The following is a 6669-nucleotide window of genomic DNA, read 5'->3' as shown; positions in this document are numbered from 1 at the left end:
AGCACCTCAGCTGGCGATTCCCGCCTTTGGGCGGGTGGCGCTGGGGGAGCTGCTCGACGGCCTCTGGCGCTGAGGGGCAGCCGGGGGTCTCCGCGCTTGCCGACCCCCCTCCACGCCTGCTGTCCGTGCTGGTGGCACCCGGCGGTGGGTATGTACGGCCCCCAGCCCCATAAGGGTGAGGTGAGGCCCGCGGCCTGGTCAAGGTGAGGGTGAAGGGCCTGGGCACCACAACCTGCGGTGTCCACTGGACACAGCCCAGCGCTTGGTGGCTTTGCAGGTGGCTGAAGGGTGCTGGGTTGTGAGGAAAAGCTGTATGCTGAGGGGGAGGAGCGCCTGTGTGAGGCGTTGGGAGTCCCCTGCAGACTTGGTTTGTTTAAAAACAAGAAGAAGGGTTTTCAGCAGCCAAACTAGATAACCTGCATTCCAGAGATACTGGCAAGTTTGTGTGTCTTCCTTAGCGGGACAGGAGGGCTCGCTCCCCAGCCAGCACAGCAGCTCCTCAAGGTGTTTGTCTGAACAACATACTTTCAGGAGTAGCTTCAGTTGTTTCTTTTCCTTCCCGTTTTATTCTTCGTAATGTGTAAAGTACTGAATTCTTGAGATTAAAAAATAATAATTGCATGTAATCAGTGCTATAGCTCGGTCTCCCCACTGCTGGTGTTAATCAGGCCAAGAGTTTAATGTGGCCTTGGTCATGTGCTAAGTGCTAAGCTCCCGCCCTTCGCTCTTTCTGGGGTGTTAATGTTTCTGTTCCCTATGTAGCCTCTGTCTGCTACAGGTTTTTCACTGTATCAATGCCCGCAGCTCCTGTCTCCTTTGAGCTGTCCCAAATTCCCAGCCCCCTCGTTCTGCACTCGTGGAGCAGCTTGTGAGCCTCCACCAGATCCCCTGACCTATACAACAGGAAGTGACCAATTAAAATTAATATGCTGCTATTACTTTTACGGCAGTCTCAGCTTTGCCATGTGAAATTTACTCATTCCAGTAAAAAGCCTGAACTATGGCCCAGAAAATGCATACGCTTTGTAAATTACAGGCTTTGTAGCTTAAACGGCATTGGGATCTGTGTCCTGGTCTATTGAAGGCATGTCCTGGTGGAGCAGATGTGACATTGTTACTAGAGCAAGTCAGATAAACTTAAATGTGCTGTTATTAATGGATGACTTGTACAGGAAATTGCATGTTTATCTAGATTATGTGAGCAGGACGTTTCAGGCTTGAATCAGTTGCCGGTGCAGAGGTATCTGCTGCCATTTCAGGCACCCTCGACTGCCTGAGACATCGGCACGGGGCTGGGAGGTGCAGCACGGGGCCACTACAGGCTTGCACCCCTCTGGACTGGCTTCCCCCCTTTTTCTGGTGACAGCAACACCGTGCGGCATCTCAAATGACACCAGATGCCAACGCTTCGGCACTTTTAGCAAGCCATTCCCACTTCACCTCTGTGCGGCCTCGTCCGTAGAGATGCTATAGTGATTAGGGTTGACTAAGGGTTATACAGAAAATATTATTTCAGTAGATTTTCCAAGTGAGAAATTGTCATCCTTCTCTATGATTGCACACCTACAGAAGCGATCGTTTTAAGAGATACATACATGTGATGGAGCAGTTATTTGGAAATGCTGGGAATACAAGGTACACTGCAGTAATGCCTGTAAGTTTGAGTATTAAGGATAAAATAACGCATCTTGCTACTTACATACATTACAGCAGTTCGCAGATTGCTAATCAAAATCAGTGATGAATAATAACATTAAAAAAAAAAAGTCAAACTCTGCATCAAAGATAGTTTAAAGCCTCAGCCTCTGCTTGTGCCGCATGTGCAGCTTCCTCCCTGCAGCAGTGCCTGGCTGTGCCGGATTCAGGAGAGCTCCATGTGGCAAAGGGATCTGCCTGTGGGATTAGTGGCTAAATGAGGCCAGGCTGTAACGTGAGGCATTGCACACAACAGCAAGGATGGGCTGAGGGGCAGACAAGAGTAGCAGTTAGAAAATACCATGTTGCCTTAATTAATTGTGTGTAAGGTTTTCAGGATTTAATTTGGAATGTTAAAAACATCCTCCTGGGTCAGACCAATGATACCTTTAGCCCCCATAGCCTGTCTCCAGTGGTGGCAACCGGAGGTGCTCTTTGGGCAAGCATGTGAGCCAGGGTACCTGCTGCTGTCCGTTTCCCTCTCCGGTTAAAGGGTGCATCCTTGCCCTTTTAGTAGCCATTTATGGACCTGTTGCTTGTGAACTCACGTAATCCCTTTTAACCTTTCTGATACTGTCTCCAGTCTTCTGTGGCACCAGATACTGGACTTATGTGAAAAAAACCCCAACTTTCTTCTGTTTTAAACTAATCTTGTAGTTTCAAAGCATGCCTGCTTGTTCTTCTAAGGCAGGATTCTGTGAATATCAAGTCTGCATTCCCTTGTTGCCTTTAGGACTTTGTAAACTTCAATAAGATCCTTCTCAGCTGCCTCCTCTTTAAATTGAAGTGTTCCAGCCTTCTCAGTCACTTCTTACTAAGGCAGCTCGCCCCTCCCCTCCTCTGGACCCTCCATAACTCCGCCGCATTCCTCCTGAGCAGCTGAGACCAGAACTGAGCTCCAGTGCACTGAGGATTTCTACAAAAGCAAACCAAGGGCTTTGGCATCACCTTGGTCTCCTTCCTGAAAGCAGCCAACATTCAGCCAGCCTTTTTGGCTGCTCTTGGACCCTGAGCCAGTGGCTTCAGAGCCCTGTCAATGACAACGCTGCGATCTCTTTCCTGAGCTGCAGCTGACAGCTCTAAGCTGAGCATTGATTTAAAATGTGTTTTCTGGTGTTCTGGTAAGAGGTGGTTGTGACTTGCAGGTATAAAACGTGACGAGTCAATAAGTTATGAATAACCTGTTCTGGGAGAATCATTGCAGGTGTAATTATTAACGTGTTTATGGTGCTTGCTTCCTTCAAGGGGTGGCATCTTCCTCAGTGTTAGAGCAATAGAATGCAGCTTCACTAGTAGATTTATACCAGAGAGGAGAATCCAAAGCAATACTTTGTCTTCTCAGTGCTTCCTTTTTGATATTTCACCGAAGTGTCTCACTTTTGGCATAGCAGTGCTTCCTGAGGGAGTCTGCATTCCCTGACTGATCCTGTGATTGCTGGGGCTGCTGAGCTTCCTACAGGAGAGGCCCAGCACTAGCAGATAGGGTAAGGCAGCTGCTGAAGAAACACCCAGTGGTATGGACAACACTCAGACACCCACGTGGCTTTTTTGGGTTTTGAGATCTCCACCCAACCAGTGAACTTCACGTGACCCCTCCCAACAGCACCACTGGTTTGTTTAATCAGCGATTAAAGTGGAATTTTACTTCCATTTCCAAACATACTCTCTCAGGCCTTGTGTTCCCTTTTTGTTTTTTAATAAAGCCAAGGCCTTAGAATGCAACAGTCGTTAAAGGACACTGGCATAACTTTACAAAGGAGGCGTTGCACATCTGTATTAATGTGGTGACTTCAGGGCTGAGGAGCAGAAGCTTTAAGCCCTGTGGAAAGTCGCTATTCCAGAAAGCGAGAAGGTATGGTCTTATATAGTATCTCTTCGATTTAAGTGACTGTACAAGTGCCCCTGCCAGGTCCTGGAGCCCTTTCTAAGCTGTCATTCAGGCAGACGGTTTAGGGCTCCAGGATTGCTGGTTCCAATAGCACGCATGTCACCTGGACCAAGAAGAACAACCCTTAACTGCACCAGTGAAGCCCGGTAAAAAAAGCAGGACGGTATGCTACAAGATCAGCATGGGTTTTTCAGTGCAGGTTTTTTCAGTGTTGTGTTCCTTTTAAAAATTGTCTTGCTTTCCAGCCATCTGTGTGTGCAGGGTTGAATACCCCATAATGATTTCCTGAACTCTTTACCGAGTGGGAACAGCTAACTTAAACCCCATTATTGTCTAATTACAGTTAGCCATGCTTTGCTCCTGCATCTTCATCTTCATTAGCATTTCATTTTGCCTGCAGTTTGAATGCCCATATACTTGGTATCATGAGACTGGCCCTTTCCAGGCAGTTTGGATATCCTGAATAACTTGGTATCTTCCGTAAACTTTGACACTTTGTTGTTTACCTCTTTCCCAGCTCATCGATGACTATATTGTACCATTTGGGCCTTGGCACAGACGCGTGTTTTATTATAGTGCTGCACGTCCGAGGCTTGTAAAGCAAAAGCTGCTGTTACTTCATGATGAAAGAATCCCAACCTACCTCTGGTAGCGCAAGAACGTTTCGTAGCAGTACCGACAGGCCAGCCCGATCTCTCCCCCAGTGTGCTGCGACCCCCTTTTTGTCTGCAGGTAACTCTAACCACGCACTTACTTACTGTGAGCTCTTTCATTCTTGGACAGAGTTGCTTCTTTTTCTTGAATTACAGAATTCATTCTCACACAGCCCTCTTGGGGACTGAGAAAGATATTGGATCTACCTGCTGAACACAGTTATGGATTTCTTCCCTTTTGTACACGTTGCAGGTTATTGCAAAGGCAACAAATGGAAGGGATGGAGAGATTCGCTGCAGGGTGTATGTTCTCTGTAGGACAAAGCCGGGGCTGCTGAATAGCTCTTGTAGAGCCCTTTCCTGGCAGCTTGTGGCTGTTTTTGGCATCAGCGGTTGGAGCTCTAGCCTTTGTGGCGTGGAAGCCCGGGTCCCCATCTGAGAGGCTTCACGAAGCAGTCCTCTTAACAAGTGAGTATTTAATAGCCACTATTGTAGTGATTTGGGTTTGGATCTTTCTAATTAGCACTCATTAGGTGACTCTTGCATTATGAGAAGTTCAGGAAGCACCATCCCCACTTTACAATGGGCGAAGTGAGGAACAGGAATCTGAAATGGCTATTGAGTAACCAGTACCAGAGCTGGGATTAAAGTCTAGCCCTAACTTTTAGGGATTATATGTTCTTTCCTACAGAGACAGTTATGTAAAGATTCAAATGCCCTTGGGAAGAAGAATGAGAGATGGAGAAAGAGAGGAGAGCAGAAAGGCAGGCAGCTCTGCAGTGCTCCTTTGGAGAACATTGATAACAATATTCCCCAAACAACTAATGAGTATTTCCTTATTTATAGTATCTTCCTGATACTATATCAGGATAAGTATCAGTATCTTCCTGAGTTGGTGCGCCCAGCGAAGTCCAGGGCTGGAGAGATGCACTGATTAATGCCATTGATTTTATCCCTCTCTTTCCTGGAGTTTATCAGATGTTGCGAAGCCCTTTGAACTTAATTGCCTTTTGAAAGGCGCAGTTGCGGACCTGACCGCTGAGCTACTGTCACCAGCACAGCTCCTGGCAAAGCAAAATGTCTCCTGCCAGAAGCTGTCCCAGATGCCTTTTGCTGCACAGGGGACTTTTGATGGAGTTAAACATTAACATCCTTCACAGCCTCCCATGTGTTCAAGGTTCAAGAGGGAAACCATGCTGAGTCAGCCTGGCAGCTGTGTTTCCTGCTCCAGCTCCCTCCTGCATGATTCACTCTCTGCCGGGAAGTCTTAGTCCTGGATGGAAAGTAAGACAAAGGCAGAGGGACACTTCAGCTCTTGCACCACACCGCTGGAGATCGGCTCCTGATAACCTGATACCTGGCCTGTTCCCTGGCTGGCCTACAAGTAATTTTGAAGAAACAATTAGGGAAAGTCAGGGGTACCAAAAGACCCACCTGAGCTACAGAAGAATTGCCTTCAGCTGTTAGCAGCGCCACGCTGGTGCCACATGTCAGGATGTGCTCCTTCTGGGCAGTGGGCTGGGAATTCCCAGGGTAGCTTGTTCTCTTGCTGTTCCCTGCATGGATTGCTTTTATACAGGCACTTTAAATAAAAAGGTAAATCCTTTTAACTGTGGTGGTTTCAAGAGTGGCCCGGTAGCAGGGAAGGAGGGTAGGCAGATGAGAAGAGAGGTTTTATTTCATGGTATTGTTACAGTATATACACCTCAGCACTGCCAAGTCTTTGGGCGTAGCCGGAGTCTGACATGGGAAATTGATTGTTCAGTGCTGGCCGCCTCTTGGAGCTGGAGCTCTGTGCTGTTTGCCTCGCGCTGAAGTCTGTTGGAATAAACCCCAGCGATTGCTGCTAGTTAGCTCAGAGGCTGCCCAAGGCACCTATCCCACGCTGGTGGGACTTGGTTTTGCCTGGAAAGCAAATCGTTTACTTCAGCATCGATGGAAGTTTGTGAAAATGCAACTGCACAATCTCTGCTGAGCTCAGACCTAGAAACTGAGCCAAGAGTCTCGCTGGCTTCGGTTAAAACTTCGCTGTGGTTACAGGCATCATGGGATCATGTGATGGTGCAGCTGATCTTTCCAACGTCCAGCAATCTCGCTTTAGGCCTCTGCTGCTGCACAATAACACGTTTAGAGTTCAAAGCATCATCTCCTCGCTAGGGCCGTCCTTTATTGATACCCGAATTATTGGTCAAGAGTTGGCGAGAAAACTCCTCTGCTTGTGTTCCTGATCCTGCCAGGCTTCTTCCCAGCGTGTTGGCCCATCCTCAAAGCCTTCAGCATCCTCAGCGGAGGGATTTCTAAATAAATCCAGCTTCTCCCTCCAGCACAAAGGCGCTCTCTTTCCTGCATGGGACAGCATGCCGTGTCTGTCTATTCCTCAAGCGCTTGGGTTCTCAGCCCAGTGAGTTAAGGGGGAAATCAGGTCTAAGCTGG

Source organism: Falco naumanni (genome assembly GCF_017639655.2).
Source record: "Falco naumanni isolate bFalNau1 chromosome 20 unlocalized genomic scaffold, bFalNau1.pat SUPER_20_unloc_2, whole genome shotgun sequence".
NCBI lineage: Eukaryota > Metazoa > Chordata > Aves > Falconiformes > Falconidae > Falco > Falco naumanni.
The sequence above is the reverse complement of the archived record's forward strand: the minus strand, read 5'-3'. Positions refer to the sequence as shown.